Source organism: Gossypium arboreum, chromosome 13 (genome assembly GCF_025698485.1).
Source record: "Gossypium arboreum isolate Shixiya-1 chromosome 13, ASM2569848v2, whole genome shotgun sequence".
Lineage (NCBI taxonomy): Eukaryota > Viridiplantae > Streptophyta > Magnoliopsida > Malvales > Malvaceae > Gossypium > Gossypium arboreum.
The window spans coordinates 99502293-99522266 of NC_069082.1; the positions used below are offsets into that span (position 1 = coordinate 99502293).

General features: G+C 31.2%; 1 non-coding gene across 1 annotated transcript; it reads right to left on the reverse strand.

Moving 5' to 3' along the window:
• Nucleotides 1–18367: 18367 nt before the first annotated feature.
• Nucleotides 18368–18474, reverse strand: LOC128287017 (small nucleolar RNA R71). The gene has a single exon (XR_008277717.1). It is a non-coding gene; the product is annotated as a small nucleolar RNA R71 (small nucleolar RNA).
• Between the last annotated feature and the right edge of the window lie 1500 nt (nucleotides 18475–19974).

Consider the following 19974-nt stretch of genomic DNA (forward strand, 5'->3'; position numbering starts at 1 on the left):
GACCTTTGTTTTTACATCAATTGGGTGTTTATATCCCCATCCTGCACACTCAATTGAACCAATTAGCACAACCTAAGGCTCATGTCAGCCTCTTGGGTCACAACACCTATAAAATATGTTAAAAACACTTATTTTTATTAACTTTCTAACCTAAGGCCTAATTACTAAAAATGAAATATAAATTGCTTAGAAAACAAGCTCCCTATGTATGGAATTGACCCAAATTAGTTACTACATTTGACATCAGGTCACCTCCCATTGTTGCTTTCAGTGTGGACACTAATTGGGCTACCATCGTTGACCTCGCGAAAAACAGCTTGCTCTTTTTTTTTTTGTTACGACCTCTTCCTTTTCCTTTTCTCGTCTCTTATCTTTCTTCCTCCATTCGCACCTTGTAACAGCCTAATTTTGACCCTAATTGGAACGATGGTTTCGGGACAACGAATCCGAGTTAGAATAATATTTAAATATTATTTTCTATGTTTAAAATGTGTGAAGTTGCTTTTGTGAAAGTTTCGTTTAAAATTTTACTGTTTGGAGGTCAATTGATGAAAAAGGGTTTAATCGCATAAAATGAAAAATTTAAGGGTTAATGTATAAGGGCCAAATTATGATTGTTTTTATATTATGGAATATTAAGGTTGCAATTTGGCCATAAATAGGAATTAGTGGCCGGGCAATATGCATGAATTAATGACTTGAATTGTTTATTATATTTTTTGGCATTATGGTATATTTTAATATATATTAATATATTATATTTGATAAAAGATGAAAGTGTTCATCTTTCTTATTATTTTTGGCCGAAACTAAGAGAAAGAAAATAAAGTTTAAGCTTTGATATTTTTGGTCCTTGCAAATTCAATTAGGTAAGTGATTTGAGTTCGTTTTTTATTAATTTTTACGTTTTTGAGATCGTGCTTTGAATACTATAAAGCCCATGCTTAAAATTTTGAAATTGATTATGTATTCATGAAGTGTCATTGTTGATAGTTTGATGAAATTTATGTTTGATGTTAGAAAATAAAATAAATGTGTTAGATTAACATTTTTGGTATTGGGATTTTTGGTAATTTTGAGCATTTAGTGTAACACCCCTTACCCGTGTTCGACGCCTGAACAGGATACAAGGCATTACCAGATTTAATCACTAATCATCATATAAAAACCGATTCATAATTTCACTCTAATTTAAAACTTTTTCAAACACATTCAAGCTGTCCCTTAAAAAGAGCTTACAAGGCCCATATCATGCTTTAATTCAGCCACACACATAGGCAAGCGTGCACATTCATAAATTGCGTCATTTAATTAATAACATAATCAAGACTATCTACATTAAATGGCTTTATACAATAGAGACCTTCAAATAACATAGGTCAGTATTTTAAGCCAATTCCTAGCAACTTAGTAACAATTAAACCAGTCTCCATACATGCATAAGACTTAAAATATTTTAAAACCTTTATATATTGATCAATAGTTTGATAGTGTGATTTAACCTCCGGCGACCTCCAACTCGAGCTAACATCTGCGACACTATAGGAAAAAAGGAAAGGAAGGGAGTAAGCATTATAACTTAGTAAGTAAGTAAGTAAATATTAATAAAAAATACATTATCATACTTTAAACAAAGTCACAATATGTTCCCGGAATATTACCATCACAAACACACATACTTTCACTATTACAATCATAAACAGGTTCAAAATAAGTTGTCTAGCAGAGTACTAGCAACTAAATTATTTATTTCTGGAGCTAAAAAACTCCAAATTACAAACCATTAATTTTCCTTGAAACTAGATTCACATATATTCTTACCATAAAATTTTCAGAATTTTTGTTCTAGCCAATTGGTAAAGTTTATTCATTGAAGTTACTCCTATTTAACTGCTCAACTGTTCTGACCACTCTTCACTACGAATCAATTTTCTCCTTGTACAGAATTCAAAGGATGTTTTTATTTATTTAATTTGAAACTAGAATAATTAATAATTTCAAGCATATAAATTATATCCCCTAATTATTTTTTTACAATTTTTTATGAGTTTTCCAAGTCAAAATAGGGGATCACATAGTCATTTTGAACCAGACTCTCAAAAACTTAAATATCTCATAATATAGAATTCCTTTGCTTGCTCTGTTTTTGTTATATGAAAATAGACTCATTAAGCTCTAATTTGATATCTCATTCAGTCTCTGATTCAATTTCTACTATTTTTGGTAAATTTTTAGATTCACGTCACTGCAAGTATCCAAAATAGTTTTATTGTCAATTTTGATCTTTCACACTTCAATTGTATTCATCACTTTCCCATAACAATCTTTCCAATTTCCAATCACATATCGAGTATATTGCTCATAAGTTACACACATATATACTTACACTTATCATCACAAAGTCATACACAATTTCATTTAATCAATTTCCCAGTTGAACGCTTTGGAATAACAACAGATACGCGATGGTATCGCACACAACCCACCTTTAAAATCGAAGCTCTCTTGTACACATAGTGGCCTTCACTTAGCACCACTCATGTGACCTAGCTTGATTGTACACATAATTTTGGTTCTCTTGTACACATGGTGAACACTTAGTACCACCCATGTGACCTAGCCAGTTTATCTCGTAGCTCTCTTGTCTACATGGTGTCCTTCACCTGGAACAACGCATGTGACCTAGCTACATATATCCCGTAGCTCTCTTGTCTACATGGTGTACACATAGTATCACCCATGCGACCTAGCTACATCATAATGTCTCGTAGCTCTCTTGTACACATGATGTGCACTCAACACCATACATGTGACCTAGCTACATACCATCTGTATCATCTAATCTTTCCGAAGGTTCAACCGGGATTTCTCTCTCTTTCTAATACTTGATTCCATACTTCCAATAGTCAATTATGATTCAAAAATCAGCTACAATACATAAAATATGCTAAAATACAAAAACATAATAAAGATAATGTATTATTTACATACAAACTTACATACTTTCTCATTTCCATGTCGAATTAATATTGAACATTTGAATCATCATAATTATACTTACTTTCAACACCTCGGCAATCATAGTAAATATATCAATTTTACATTGAAACATGCATAAATTAATGCTTATTATACATATGAACTTACCTCGATACTAAAACGGTCATTTTACCAACTTTTCCGATTTTCGATTTTTCTCCCATTCTATATTCAAATCTCGTTTTCTGGGATCTAAAACATCATATTTTACTTATTTAATTAATGTACTATTCAAAACAGTCCTTAACTCAAACTTTGGTAAAATTACAATTTTGCCCCTAAACTTTTGCATAGTTACACTTTTACCCCTAGGCTCGGGAATTAAACTTCATCCATTATTCTTATGTTTTATGACATGATGATCATTTTTCCCTTCTATGAAAACATCAAATTCTCACTCTAACACATAGTTATGAACAATAACAACTTTTGCCGATTAAGCCGTTTTACTCATTTTTGCTTAAAACCACTTAGCAAAAGTTGTTTAACATAATTTAAGCCTTCATATTCTACCATAAAACATCAAAATAAACACATTTCACCTATGGGTATTTTTCCAAATATGAACCCTAGCTTAAATTATTGCTAGAATAAGCTTAATCAAGTTACCGGGATTCTAAAATCGTAAAGAACTTGAAAAACGGGGCTAGAACAGACTTACTATTGAGCTTGGAAAGCTTGAAAACCCTAGCCATGGCTTCCCCCATGCTAATTTCGGCCTCCATGAAAAAGATGAGTCAATTTTGGCTTTATTTCCCCTTTTTATTTCTTTTAATTACCAAATGACTAAAATGCCCTTAAGGCCTTTCTTTAAAATTTTGTCCTATTCATGCCCATTTTTGTCCAAACGAAATATAATGGTCTAATTGAAATTTAAGGACCTCCTCTTTAAACCCACATTTCAATCAAGTACTTATGAATTAGAACACATATTTTGCAACTTTTGCAATTTAGTCCTAAAAGTCCAATTAAGCACTTTATCAGTAAAATTACTTAACAATATTTTTAGACAATATTTTAATCAATAAATAAACCTTAAAACTTAATAGGAATAAATTTTTTGACTTCGAATTCATGGTTCTAAAACTATCGTTCCATTTAGGCCCTAAATCGGACTGTTACAGCAACTTCTGCAAATAAGCCCTAATAGGCAAATTAAACATGCAATCTATAAAATTTATTATCAATACACATGTATCTAATCACTTGGTAATTCATAAAAATTAATCGAAATAAACTTTTCTATCTCAAATTTGTGGTTTCACAACCACTATTCCATTTAGGCCCTATTTTGAGATGTTACATTTAGGGTTAAATTGCAAAAATACTAAATTGAAGGACTAGGTTGTGAAATTAGTGAAATGGGAGGACTTATATAAGCCTAGTGAACATTTGGCCCTAGCATTGTATATGCAAATTCTTCATATTTTGTGTTTTGTGAAAATTGGATTAAATTGTAAAAATGCATAATGTTAGGGGTAAATTGGTAAATTGCTCAATTATGTGTAGTTGGACTTAAATTAATGAAATTCTATTTGAATGAGCTTAATTTGGAACTTTTTAGATCAAGAACTAAAAAGATAGACATGGATCGGGGAAAATAAAAAATCATTGAGTAGTTGAATTCAACTGTCCGTTGATATACGAGGTAAGTTATTAAGCAATTTTTTCTTTGTTGTTGATTAAATTTAAATTAATTTAAGTATATGAGCCGAATTGAATTACATGAAAGATTGATATTGCCGAATTCAAAGGGAATTGATGAATATAAATTGATGTGTATTGAGTAATGGAATTTCGGCACTAAGTGTGCGAGTATAAACGATTACGAATGTAAATCTTGCACTAAGTGTGCGAATGTGGTTATCGAGCATTAAGTGTGCAAACTCGATATATATATATTTTCCGAGTAAACATTAGCACTAGGTGTGCGATTTATTTAAGTAGATCGGGAATGGTTGAATGAATTGAAGCTTCAAATTTCCTGATGAACAACTATGGTGTATAGCTCAAATTTTGTGCAGGTGAGTATCGATTCTATGTGATGGATATTATAAATTGAAAGTATGTATAATGATAGATTGGTTTTAATGGCTTTGTGCTCGAATATTTTAATGTTATACGATGATGGAATGCTAAATTCATTCAGTTTTGTGTTTGAGAGTAATGTAGTATACTGTGGTTGAGCAGATGCATATTGGACTTAGTTGAAATTGAGTATATGATTAATAAATTTCCTTGAATGTGGTAAGATATTGACTAAATGATCTAGTAGCATGACTTAGATGATACTAGACTATTAAATTAAATTTGGAGTTTTTGATGCTTATAACTTACTAAGCTATGGTAGCTTACTTTGGATGTGTTTTTCTTGTCTCTATTTTATAGATTTTGGATATCGTTATGCGCTCGGGGATCGTTAGTAAAGTCATCCACACTATCTTTAATATTTTGGTACTTTTAAAAGTTGGTTTGGTACTTATGGCATGTATAAGCTAATAACTCTTTTGGAGATGTTTAAATTTCATATATGTATAATGGTTAAGTCATGCGAAAATGACTTAAATTACCTGTTAAAGTTTGGTTTTGTTTGGTTGTGGATTGAGTTTTCCTTTATTTGTGATACCTAAACTATGCGTATTTGATTATCGTAATGATCAATATGAGTTATAATATTAGTTTGGTAAAATTTGAATATGATGGAATAATGAGCATTAATCTAGTCTAAGTATTATATGCTATGGTGGTGTAAGTTTAATCATGATATGTATATGTTGTGATAAGTGAGTTGCTTTATATGTTCTTGATTGATGATCGAATATTTATACCTATAATTTGATCAATTATGGGTTGGATATTGATATTCGGTGGTAATGGCAAGCATGAGTATGTTTTAAGCTTATTAATTGGTATTTATATTCGGTTTATTATATATATATGATTTTGGTATGCACATTGAGCATATATGGTTTTTTATAGACATTCAAAATGTTGAAATGGACATGGTCATTTTGCTTAAACATTGATGAGAAATGATGCACATTTAGTCTTATTATAACGTTACTTCATGCGCATATTTTTTGTTAAGTATATATTATCTTATTTTGATTAAAAATATATTTAGTTATAAATTCGGCTTGGTAGCATAGTTACAGTCTAATTTTGCTATATGTGTGTTCAAATGTTGTTGTGATCGTTAGGTAATACCTCATAATTCCTACGGTGACGGAATTAGGTTAAGGGGTGTTACACACCTTTCCTCTGCGAGTTCTTGAGGAATAATAAATCTAGGTTAGGTCTTTCCTGTGGCTCCTCCCATGAGGGGGCCTTTCAAGTTGGTTGTACTCCATTTTGCCTCCCCACTTGGGTGGTGGTTTTCCTTGTGCTATCCGCTTTTAATGGAAGAAGCTTGCTTGAAGCAGATCCATTACAACGGAGGTGAGGACATAATGAGACTCTACCCACATGATAGCTTCTGCACTCCGATGATTGAATACCAACGTAATCAGCAAGGGCTTCTGCCTTTATTTCCTTTGATTAGGCAATGGTTGCTTGTTTTGGTTTGTTAATCTTTGGATATTTTCTTATTCTGTTTGTACGATTTGTATCAGACTTTATTTGTATGTATCTTTTAACATTTTAATTTACGGATTGTACATTTGCTTAGGACTTGATCCTTAAAAAAGAGGGAAAACAAAAGAAGAGGGTACAATGTAAACTAATACACGATGTCACGGAATCTCATGGCTGTGTGCCTAGTCTACCTACATGCTAGGGCACTCTGATTGGTCTGTCCACTTGTTTGGTAAGAGATGTGGGTATAACATTCCCGAAACATTAAAATAAACTATAACTTTTTCTTCCAAAATAATAAAAATAAACAATAACTTCGTATAATATATATTGGTTATTAATACAAGTTAAACGAATGGTTGATCCATGTCATGAATTTGCAAACAGTCTAATTTACATGCTTTTAAAACATTAAAATATAAAATCTCCCCATAATAAAATGAATATCAAATTTTAGTCCGAATCAAGCAAATCAAAATCAACTTTCAAAATCCGAACAAACTTTTATTATATAATAAACGTACACCACTACTCCTAAACTAATTCACAAAGAAATATTTCTCTAAAACTAAAGGCACTCTTTCTGACAAGCAACATTTAAACTTTAAAAATTATGTTCGTGTTTGATAAAATCCAAAAAATGTAAAAAAATTAAGCATTAAACTTGTAGTGTAAATTTTTAAATATCGAATTTGTATATGGTGCAAAATATAATTATGTTTTTAATGATAATTAATCTTGATTTTATTTAAATTATTTTATTCTTAATTTAAATTTTTATTAATATAAGTTTTAAATTATTTTAAATAATTTTAGATGAAAATTAAATATAATAATTTTAACATTTTATTTTTAACAAAAATAAAAACTAACTTATTTCAAATATAATTTATTTTAATAATAAATTCAACTTAATATTTTTAAGAATAAGAGATAAATAATTATCCGAAAGAGAATTTTCCAGATCTAAATATTAGACTTAAGTGACAAATTCTTAAACGATAGGCTTGAAGTCAATGCAATTCTTTACTACTGCACTATAACTTAGTTAATAAGTAATTACCATTTACGTACTTATCTTATTTAGTTATTTTTAAATTCTTGTTAAATAAAAATATAATATAATTATTTTTATACCATTCTTAGTACTAATTTACTTTTAAACTCATAAATTAAAAAAATTATGTTTTAATATGTTGGAATCCACATCTTCTAAATTGCCACAACAATAAATCATGCCTACTGACCTAAACCTCTATTAAGAATATAATTACTAAACAAATTTTTAAATTTTATTAAAAAATTCAGAATTTTATTACACCTTTAATATCCTTTTTCCTTTTTTTTTTTTCTCTTCAAAAGTTAATGATCGAATTAGAATCAAAATTTTACATCAGAATGAGAAAGCAACATATCCACGTGGCAACTTTGCAGAGAATATCCATGTGTCAAATGATTAAAACCAATCTTAAGCAAGCTTCGTGATCTTGAAACGTCAAAGTTAAAAGAACACTTTTAGGGTCTTATTTGAATGTATGCGATTTGACAAGAATCTTAGGTCTGCTTTAAAATAAACTACACTAGGATGGTGGTGGGGTGGGCGTCGTTATAAATTATATTTTGTTGAGAAAAAGCAGCCAATGCTTTAAAGACTTATAGTCACTGAGAATTTCACTCAACGTGGGCAACGCGTGAACCCCAAGTACAAGGACAAAGTGATTGAGAAAATATAAACGTACTAATATTAAAACATATTGTTTTATAATATGATTACAATATAAATATTTATATGAGTTAGTTCATTCATTAGGCTTAACGTAAGGAGATACTACAACAGTATGGTGGTAGCATGGTTAAATAGATTAGACGTTTATTCAACAAGAAAGCACATAAATTTGCTAGGTTGTCATTTACTTTTTTATTGTTGGGTGTTGTTCCGAAAGTTTTAGTTCCGTGAAAGTAGTAAAATTTTGCTGTGTTTCTATAAAATATATATAATAAGTTATTAATATTTATACCAATATCTAATATTTCAAACATAAATTATAATACAATACAAATACATATATTATGATATCTAGGGAAAAGCCTTAGAATCTATCATGAGCGGTTCATTGGCTGGGTATAGAGTATGAAATACCAATAGCTACTGCTGAGAAAAGCACCCGGTGCTTAAAAGACCTTATTAATCAATAAGAATTTGACATGCATTAAGAACATAACATGATTAAATTATGCAAGTATTAATAATTTTGAGTAAGTATTTTTTATTTATTTTTCATATTCTACTTTAAGTTAAAATAAATAAAGAAGCACAAAGCCGTGGGCGACGCGTGAAGGGCAAGATGTGTGGAGAAAGTGACGAGCAAAAGCCATGGAATCTATCATGAGGCGACTCATTGGCTGGTTAGGGACTTGCGTTGCACTTAGCACATGAAATGACGAAAGCTGTTTCTCAACTTCCCCCATTTAAGTACAACTCATATAGCACACAATTAAACTATCGCACAAATTATGTTGTAAATCGATCTTACATCTTGGGAATGGGGTAAACGTACTTAACCAATGAATCCGATGCTGAGGTTCAAACATTGCTAATTCTTTTGATAAGAGTAATTGTTGATGGATTAAATTTTATGTTATTTGGAAACTCAATATCTGTTTTTTTATCACTATTAAAATGATAGAAGAAAAAAACACTACTAATATTTGGGATAATTAAAGTTTAGGATTTAAAAAATTACTAAATTCTAACTTCAATAAAACAAATAAAATTTCACAAGTAATAAGGTGACCGAAGCAAAGAGATTAAATGTTGGAGAGCATCAACAACTTAGGACACTCAAAATAAAAATAAGTATCAAATGAAACTAAAACTCCCTACATCCCAAATTAAAATTCCTTATACCACAAACTTAGGGCGTTCAAATGTTTCAAACGCCACTAATGCGGTCACGTTCAAAGAAAGGACACCTAAACTTGTAACAGTCTAACCATATTATAAAGATGAAAGTGATTGATGTTACAACCATGAGATAAAAATGTATAAAGGCTTGTTTGAATCTTGGCTGCGTAAACTTGAAATGTTCAATTGTTGTTGCAACATTTCGCAAATCCGTTGTTAGTATTTTTGGATTCTTAAGAAAAATGATAAATTAGAGCTCTTTTTAAAAAAATTATAAATAAATTATAAATAATACAATAAAATAATAACATATGCTAGTAATAACAAAAAGAAATTGGGCCCCTTTTATTTTATTTTCTTTTTTTTTTTACCTACAATGAAGCGTCGATCAAAAAAATTAAAAGGCTAAATATTTTTTTCCACATTAAAAGTTGAAGAAAAAAATATTTGGGCCTCTTCCAACCCTGGGCCCTGGGCAGTCGCACTCTCAAACTACTCCCAGGGTCGGGCCTGACATTTCATATGAATAGGATATTGGTAGTTTTGACTTGTAATCTTTTATTATTTTGTATTTATTTCGACATTTGTTAGCAAATATAGGATGTATTTTACAAATAAGTTAGATTTTTTTATAGAGTCCTTGTTTTGTGGGATTGTCACTTTTCTTACTAAGGGATAATAAGTTTTGGTATTTAGGAAATAAAGAGGTGACTAAGGAATTTGATTTCATAAAATATGGTATTTATCTTGAAGATAATTACAAAGATGTTTTGAAGGTGTTGCAACTAGTTGTACATGCCTATTAAAGGTTACGAGGTCTTCCATGTTTTGTAAATGAGTGAATAGCCTGCCTATAAAAGGTTACAAGGTCCTCAATTTAATATTATTGATCCTTAGTATTTTGTCAAAAGGGTTGAATGGAGAGTGGGGCATATAAATTGTATTCAACATAAGGCCACAATTATCTTTAAGTGAGTAAAGTTGACTATCACAACTTGATTTTCAAGGGTATAAAAAAATATGGTTTCGAAATCTCATTTTCGTAAACTGAGTGCATAAATATTAAATATGAATATTTACGGAGATAACATGAATATATATTAAAGATTGGTCCAATAATGTTTTCAAATTAATAGTTGATTAAAATCAAAGGACTAAATCATAAAGTCCAATCGTTATAGATTTTTAATTGACAAAAGGCTTGGGTATTAAAATAGAAATTAGTCAAATGTCTAAAATGGTAAACAAATAATTTTTCAATAAGAATTAGTGGGTGATAATGACATTTTCCACTAAATAAGTCTAATGATTAACTTAAGTAATTAAGTTATGTTTAAGTTAATCAAACCAAATTAATTAAATATTAACCTTACTATATAAGTTAAATTGGTGGGTGACAAAGCCTACCATTGTCTTCCAAAAAGTGAGAAGAAGACCTAAGAAATTTCTAAAACATACGACCATTAATTGGTAAGTAAATTCAAGTCATTTTCTTGTAATTTTTATGGGTTTGAGGCCATGAAAGTTTGATTTAGCTATCCCATGTATCAATTTGCAAAACTGTTAGAGTTTTAGAAAGTTGAAATTGTTAATTTCTTGAATAATTAGGTTTTAAATTGATAGATTTTAAGCTTAGATTATGAAAAGGACTAGATGGTATAGTTAATTTAGCTTGTTTGTCAACTTTGTTACATTAGGGACCAAATTGAATAAATATAAATCTTATCGTGAAATTACGTTAGAAATAGAAAGTATATGATCCTTAATGAGAATATATGAAATCAAATTTTAATTTGAAGCTACGAATCGGAAGTTATGCTTATTACGAGTTTAGGGACTAAATTAAATAAAATAAAAAATATGAGGGAAACCGAAAAATAGAATAATATGAAATCATGCATCTTGTGGTATAGTATGAAAATGTTTGGTATTGATTGGTGATATAAAATAATTTTATAGATCAAGAATTGGATCAAAGTGAAGTTAATCAAGGAAAAATTAAAATTTTGTGTTAGTCCCTGAAGTATCCTCTCTTTTCATATTTTGAACAGGTAAGTTCATGTGGAACTTATTATTTTATATTATGTGTGAATTGTATTTGATTTCATCTATATGTTTAGATATAACTAGAAATTTAGTGAATTTGACATGTAAGGCTTATAATGGATTGAATTGAAAAGTCATGCGAATATTGACTATTATGAAATAGTATAGGGTGCAAATGTGAAAATTGATTGATTACAATACAAGTAAATGAAATATGTTATCATGTACAAGGTTTGGTAATGACATGTATACGGAATTGATGCCCAAGTGAACTTAGTAAAAGGTCATGATATGTTTTACATGTCATTAGGGTTATGCGCACACTTACTTAGGGATTTTACAGGTTATAATGAGATCTAGCATTTGTTGCAGATTCTTGAGTTATAAATACCATAGGTTTTGCCCAAATGGGTAACCTTGATATGATACCAGCTTGCATAAGCAGCCATGATATAATGTCAGCTTGTGAGAGCAACTTATTCCCATGTATCTAAGCCCGTTTTACTATAGTTCCATCAAGCAATATTCAATGTAATTGAAATGGAGAACTTGAAAGTAAATTGAAAAGGGGCTGGTATATGCATCTAACTTGATATGTGTTATATGATGTTCCTAATGTTCATGATATTACTCTTAATATGTAAGAATGACTAACCTATTTGGTTGTTAATGTTATTATGTATCTAGTTATGCCAATAAGTGTAAAGGACAACCACTTTGAATGCCAAAATGATTTGCAGTTTCTTTTGCTTCAAATGATTAAGGTAAGTATGGTAATTTCATTTGAACTTGCTAAGAATTCTTAATGCTTACTCTAGTTGATTCATTTCCTTATAGATTGTCACCTTGTGGAACTTGTCGAGCCAGATTAGTGGTAAAAAACACATTATCAATGAGACGGTAGAAATATGTTTATTTTGAGTCTAAATGTTGTGGCATGTATATTAGGGTACCTTGTTATGCATAAGGTCATTTCGAGTTGATAGTTTAATGCTAATGTTCAAATTTGAATGTTTGGTATGACTTATAAAGTAATTGGTACGTGAATTGGCTAAGTTTGATGCTATAGAAATAAGGATTTTACCTTTGATTGGTTTGGCATGTTAAAGCTATCAATTGGACTAATTGAAATAATAGATTGACTAGTGATTTAGTAAGGGTAAGTTAAATGTTAAGCATGTTATATGGCATAGTACATGCTTTGATTGATTCATGCCAAACTCTTTGAAGTGTTTAGCTACCAATTGGTATAATAAAACTTACTTAAGTTGGTAATAGAAGTACTTTGATAAGGATAGGTAAAATGGATTTGAATATGTCTAAATATTGAATGATTGGATTGTATGATAAAGATTTGTTGGTTTAAATGGTTATATACTTGAATTCATTATCATTAGCATGGTTTAATGGCTTATTATTTGTATAAGTTTGAATGCAGACATTTAGATGAAGGTTTAAAATCAATTTATTAGGTATCAAATGTGCATTTTTACCAAAATAGGGGCAACATTGTGACCATGAACCCCTGATGTCGCAACATTGTCCAACAATAAGTGGCGTGGCAATGTGGATATATATGTGTTTTGGGCATTTAAGGTTCCAAATCCATTCTTTTACGAATGGAATACCAAGTTGCCAACATTAAGTGATAGTTTATTATAACCAGAGGAAATGAAGATCCACCATATTCTTTTCAGCACCCATACATAATGATCAGGTAACATCGAACATTCCCCCATAAGAAGTGATATTGTTGCTATGGTAAGGGCAACTGACTACAGTAAAACTATACCAATACGGTGCAAATCCCAACTCCCATCTGAGTGAAAAAAGTCCTTTACCTGTCCTTTTCGAAAAAGAACAAAATTGTCTCCTATTTGCTTGTACATTTGAGACTTTCTTAACCACTAACCAAACCAAACTTTCACAAGAGTACCAACACCAGTACACCATTTGCAACCACGCTGAATAACCATTCATGACTTTAATAGCCCCCTTCAAGTTCAAAATATAGTACCCTTCACCTCAACTTGCAAAAATTGCAATAAGCAAGATATGTAGACTGAAACACACAACACTTAAGCAAGTTATGTTAACTGAAAATTCTCTAGGTAGATTTAGTGAGCATGGTCATATTATTTAAGCAAGCTTTCCGCAACTCGAGACCCTCATTAGATTTCACTTGAAAAACCAAGTCCCAATTCACCAAGTAATTATAAGAGTAATCCATAGAACCACCTAAAGGAAGTTAAGATTAAGCTATCTAGTTGATCACAAATTGAGGTTGGAAGCAACATAGTTTGCATACAATAAAAAAGAATAGCACATGTTGTCAAATGAATAAGAACCTTACCACCAACTAAAGATAAGGCCTTCTTTCCAATCATCGAGTCATTTTATAACCCTAACAATTAACAGGGCATATAAGTGTTTATGTATCCGTCTATGTATGATGGGGACCCCTAAATAAGTACCTAAGTCATCAGCAAAGGGAAAACTACACTGGGCACTCAAAGTAACCACAACCTCTTTAAATATGTTTGATGACACAAACAACTTCCACTTATCCAAATTAGCAACCAATTTAGAAGCATCTTCAAACTCCTTTAATCAAGCTTGAATCAAATTAACTTGATAAATAGATGCTTATGAAAATAACATGAGATCGGTTGCAAAAATAAATGAGTCAAAGTTGGACCATTTTGAGACACTTTGAAAGGTTTCCATAAGCCCTTATATTGATTATCAAGTATCATATTAGAATGCCTTTCCATAATGAAGAGATTAGATGAAAGTGGATCTCTCTGTCATAATCCTCCTTGAGGTGTTAATTTTGTTAGGACTTATCTATTCCATAAAGGAAAATTATTGCTTACCAAAACATAAAACATGATAAGTTCCACCATGGTACAAAGAAAACCAAAATCCAAAAGAATTGAACGTAAGAATAACCAGTTAACACTATCGTAGGCTTTGTGTAAGCCAAATTTTAATAACATAACCCTTTTTTGGCCCAACATCATCATCGTGGAATGTATCACTTCTTCCGTAATGAAGATATTGTCCGAGGTACTACATTTAGCTAAGAAGCTGCTTTGGAAGGGACCAATAATTCGTTAAAGAATAGGATGTAACCTATAAACACCTCAGACAAAACCTTGTAGATAATGTTAAATAAGCTAACAAGCCTAAACAAACTAATACATGAGAATTTTTCAACATAAGAACAAATAAAACCTTTGAAATTGACTCATTGAAAAAACCTAAAGTCAAAGAATCATGAACAAATCAAAAGAAAGTAACTTTAATCATCTCTCAGTGTTTTTAAATAAATATCGGTTAGAGTCCGTTAAAGCTCGATGCCTTTCAAGCTTTCATAGATAATAAAGCTTTTCAAACTTCCTCTATATTCACAAACCCAAGCAAGGATTCCCACTCTTCCATATTTAAGAAAGGACGAAATTTATCATAACCATCCCACATGCTCACAACATTCCTTGCACTGAATAAATTAGCATAGAAATCAGTAACATGTCTGTAATAGCCCATCCGACGAAATCTCTGTATCTGGTTACTATTTGATGTGTTTTGGTAAAATAAGGATAGATGTTAGAAAGTAAAGTGTTTGTTTTGACTAAGTATAAGATTTTGTGTGTTTGTGTCATTTGGCGAACTCTTTGTTTTGGCATGTTTTGTAATTTGGCGGACTCTTCCGTTTAGTATCTGCCTAACTTAGATGTTTTGACGAAATCAATAAGTACATAGTTGTTAGATTTTTTTTTATTACTTAAGTTAAGTAATTTGGCTAGTTAAGTTGAGACTTGGTTAGAATAGAACTAGACTACTGTAGATGATAAGACTTAAATTAATTTAAAAGAACTTAACCACGAGGATCAAGAGAGTTGGTGGAATTATTTGATTTTTCCAATAATCCTTGTCTCCAAGCTTAAATATTTAAGGTCAAGTAGTGGTATTTCTAAATATTTTTACGATTTCATCTTCTTCCGCAAATTTTTTTTGAAAAACTCTTTGAAAACTTAAGTTTAGAAAAACCTTATTAGAGTAATAATTACTGATGAACCCTAGGTTATTCTTTAAGTCATTTACGTGTTCTCTGTTATGCATGTATAAGTGCGAAAATGGTGTGTAAGGAAGGAAACTTCTTGATTCTATGTAAGTGTTGGTGATTCTTGCATGCATGATCGGATTTGATAGAATGATGACCTAAAATGTTAAATTATATTTATTTTAGCTCAAGAAGATAATGAAGGTCCAAGTGATATGGGCAACGGACTCACTTTTATAGATTTATGTTAGGATTTCTGGAGAGTTCCTTTTTACTTCCATGTGCTGTAACTTTATTATTTTATATTTTGTGTAGGGTAAGTGTTCTTCCTTTGTAAAGGATAAAAGTGTGTGAGTGTGTAACGAATGGAAGTTGTTGTATCGGTAATGGTTATCTAAAGTCATCAATCTGAGTGTAGTTTGTCTATGATATGAAGTAAACATCACTCTTTATGTTCAAGCTACTACCATTTGCTATTGATATGTATGAAAAGATATGATTTGATATGTCAAAGAGGAGATATAGAGATGTGTTTATGTAGCCTCCAATAGAGTAGATAAATTGTAAACTGAATTGGTAGATCACGATAAAACATACTATTTAGAATGAAAATAATATGAGGAGCTAAGGGGGAGAATGAATGTGAATAAATTTGAAAGATATACTTCTGATTTTGAATTATGGATACGTGGTTGACCTGAAGATGGATTTGTCTGAGTTATTGATAAGCTGTAAAAGTAACATATTTTAATCCCATTCTTAATGTGCTTTTGGATAATTAATTATGTGATTTAGTCAATTTGATGTTCATAATCCTTTAAATTCATTTTTCTATACTTAAGAAAACATTTGGGAGTGAAAAGAGAAAATAACTAGCCAAAATTAGACAAATAGAGCTGTTTCGAGGATCCACACAAGTTGTTTACACGCCTGTATGAGCTACATGGGCTGACCATAAGCCCATGTTCCAGACTGTGTTGATATCTCACTCTGCTTCCCAAATATGCAGAAAAAAATATGCAGAAAAACTCAATTTTTAGGCTTTTTGAACATTCTAAAGTCTATAAATACCAATTAAAAGAAGACCTAAGGAGGCACTCAAAGAACATCGAAGAAAAGACTCGAAGAACGCCATCAGAATCAACCTAGAAGCGGATCTCCTTCAAGATTGAAGATCTCCATTTAATTTCCTTAGAAGTTTTATTGAGTTTCTTTATGTCTTGTTGTTATCCTAACTTTGAGATGTTTCTATTCAGGATCATGAAATAAATTTCGTAGATACCTAGGGAGGATGAAACCTATGATGAGTCTTATTATTTAATTTCTGTTTTTACGTCATAAATACTTGATTATTGTTCTCAATTATGTATGCTTATTTCATGTTTTAATTTTTTTAGGATATTAATTCCTATTTAATATGCTTATTTCAGTGGAGCAAAAGTCCCTGTTTAAGAGTAGATCTAACATAATTGAGTGGAGTTGCATGCAATCCTAGAAATAGGACGACATAAATCTACCAGATTAGAGTCAAATCTAATAGGGGAATCCATAGATCGAGTTAATGCAATGATAGAGGTTTTAATTAGAAAGAGATTTCAATTAATCAACCTAGAGTCAGTTGTTCACTCTCAAAAAAGATACTAACATAATTTAGGGATTTCAATGGATCAAGACACAAGTGAATAAATCATTTAATTCAGATTCAGAACAATAGGTGAAGTCTAGCTGAATTCTTTCCTGAGTATTGTCTTTCTCATTGGTTGTCTTCGATTATTTTCCTATTTTATTCTCTGTTGCATTCATAGTTAAATTAGATTAGTAAATGTTGATTAAAAATAATCACTTCAATTTAACAGCTAAATGATAGAAAAAAAGGATAATTACTAGTACTTTTAGTCCTTGTGGATACGATGTTCCCTACTCATCATAGCTATATTATTGTTCAATAGGTGCGCTTGCCTTTTATAGTTATTTTAGTGACCATCAAGTTTTTAGCACTGTTTTCGGGGACTAAAATATTAGGAACACTTATTTTTTATTAATTTAGCCATTTATTTTTATTTCATTTTATTTTTGTTTGTAGGTTAATTTTTGTTTTCTATTTTTTTCTTTTATTTGCTTCTGGCAAGTTCCTTTAGTTTATGACTAGGAGAAATCCATCGGGATCATTACTATTTGACAGTGAAATTGAAAGTACAGCTCATAGAAATCATAGAGAAGCAAGGTAGAATCGACAGAGTATAGTAGATGAGCCAGAGGACGTTATTATTATTACTGAGGAGATGGGTGATAATTAGAATAATCAACTGCCTCCTACGGTTGTTGCAAATCCTACAAATCCTGCAAATCCTGCAAATCCAAATCCTGCTCCTCGTACTATTTACGATTATGCCAAGCCCACTCTAACTGGGGCTGAATCAAGTATTGTAAGACCCATTATTATTGCAAATAATTTCGAACTGAAGGCGAACACTATTCAGATGGTACAATAATTTGGTCAGTTCGATGGTTTGCAAGACATGGATCCAAATACTCATATGGCTAATTTTTTGGAAGTCTGTGATACTTTCAAGATAAATGGCATTTTTGATGATGCCATTTGCCTACAGTTGTTTCCCTTCTCATTGAGGAACAAAGCTAAACAATGGTTGAATTCTTTACCACGAGGCTCTATCACTACATGGGATCAAATGATCGAAAAATTCCTACTGAAGTACTTTCCACCGACTAATATAGCTAAGTTGAGGAATGATATCTCTTCCTTCGTTTAAATTGACTTAGAGACCCTATATGATGCATGGGAGAGGTATAAGGACTTATTAAGATGGTACCTTCACCATGGGTTACCTCTATGGCTATAGGTTCAAACTTTCTACAATAGCTTGAATCCCTCAACTAGGCAATTGATCGATGTAGTAGTCGGTGGTACATTTAACAATAAAACACCCGAAGTGGCTTATGAATTTATAGAGGAGATGCACTGAATAATTATCAGTGGCAAGTAATGAGGACGAAGTCGATGAAAGCAGCTGGTGTTTTCAATTTAGATGCAATCACCATGTTATCGAATCAGGTAGAAATTTTAAATAAGAAAATTGATGGTTTATGTATTACTATGCAGGTACATCTTGTGATGCAGTGGGATACGAATGGAGGAATGAACAATCTAGAATATTTTCCCTACGGTCCTAACATAGAAAACAAACAAATCAACTATATGGGTAATAATTCTATGCCTCAAAATAATCCTTACAGTAACACCTATAATGCAGATTAGAGGAACCATCCCAATTTCTCTTGGGGTGGTCAAGGAAATCAAAGAGCACAACCCCCTCCAAGCTTCCAACAACAAACGTATCAACAAGAGAATAAGTCGAACCTTAAGGAGATGTTAACGAAGTTTATCTCAGTGTCAGAAACCCATTTTCAAAACACTAAAGTAGCGCTTAAAAATCAACAAGCATCGATTCAAGGGCTCGAGAACCAAATAGGCCAACCTGCTAAGTTAATCTCAAAATGACCACAAGGTCATTTGCTTAGAAATACCGAAACTAACCCTAGGGAGCAGCTTCATGCAATTACTGTGCAAGATGAAGAAGGGTTAGTTGAATCTGAACCAGAACCGAAGCAAGAAAGTGTGATAAGTAATGGCAAGATCGGGGTAAGCCAGAAAAAAATCGATTGGTAAGGAATATAAACCTCGAGTGCCATATCCTAACGCGACGAAGAAAGGCCACACGAATGAACAATTTGGTAAATTTCTTAAACTTCTAAAAAAACTACATATTAACTTACCGTTTATTGAAGTTCTTTCGTAGATGCCCAATTCCATTAAATTTTTAAAGGAGCTTTTGGCGAACAAGAGGAAGTTAGAAAATTCGTCAAATGTGGAGCTAAATGTAGTTTTCTTAGCCATTTTGCAAAATAAACTACTCGACAAATTGAAAGATCTAGAGAGTTTTATTATTCCTTGTTTAGTTGGTAGTTTGAACACTAATAATGCTTTGGCTGATTTAGGGGCTAGTATTAATGTCATGTCTATAAAATGTTTAAACATTTAGGTCTTGGGAAACCCAAACAAACTAGAATAAGTGTTCAATTAGCAGGTAGAACCATTAGATTTCCTAGGGGTATTATTGAATATGTTCTTGTAAAAATTGATAAATTCATACTCCCAATTGATTTTGTTGTTTTAGACATGGATGATGGTAATGAAGTACCTTTAATTTTAGGAATACCCTTTTTAGTAACTGCTAGAACTATTATTGATGTTGGTACAGGCGAGTTAGTACTTCGTGTAGGTGGCAAAACGATTACTCTCCAAACTCGTGATTCTGTTAAGACA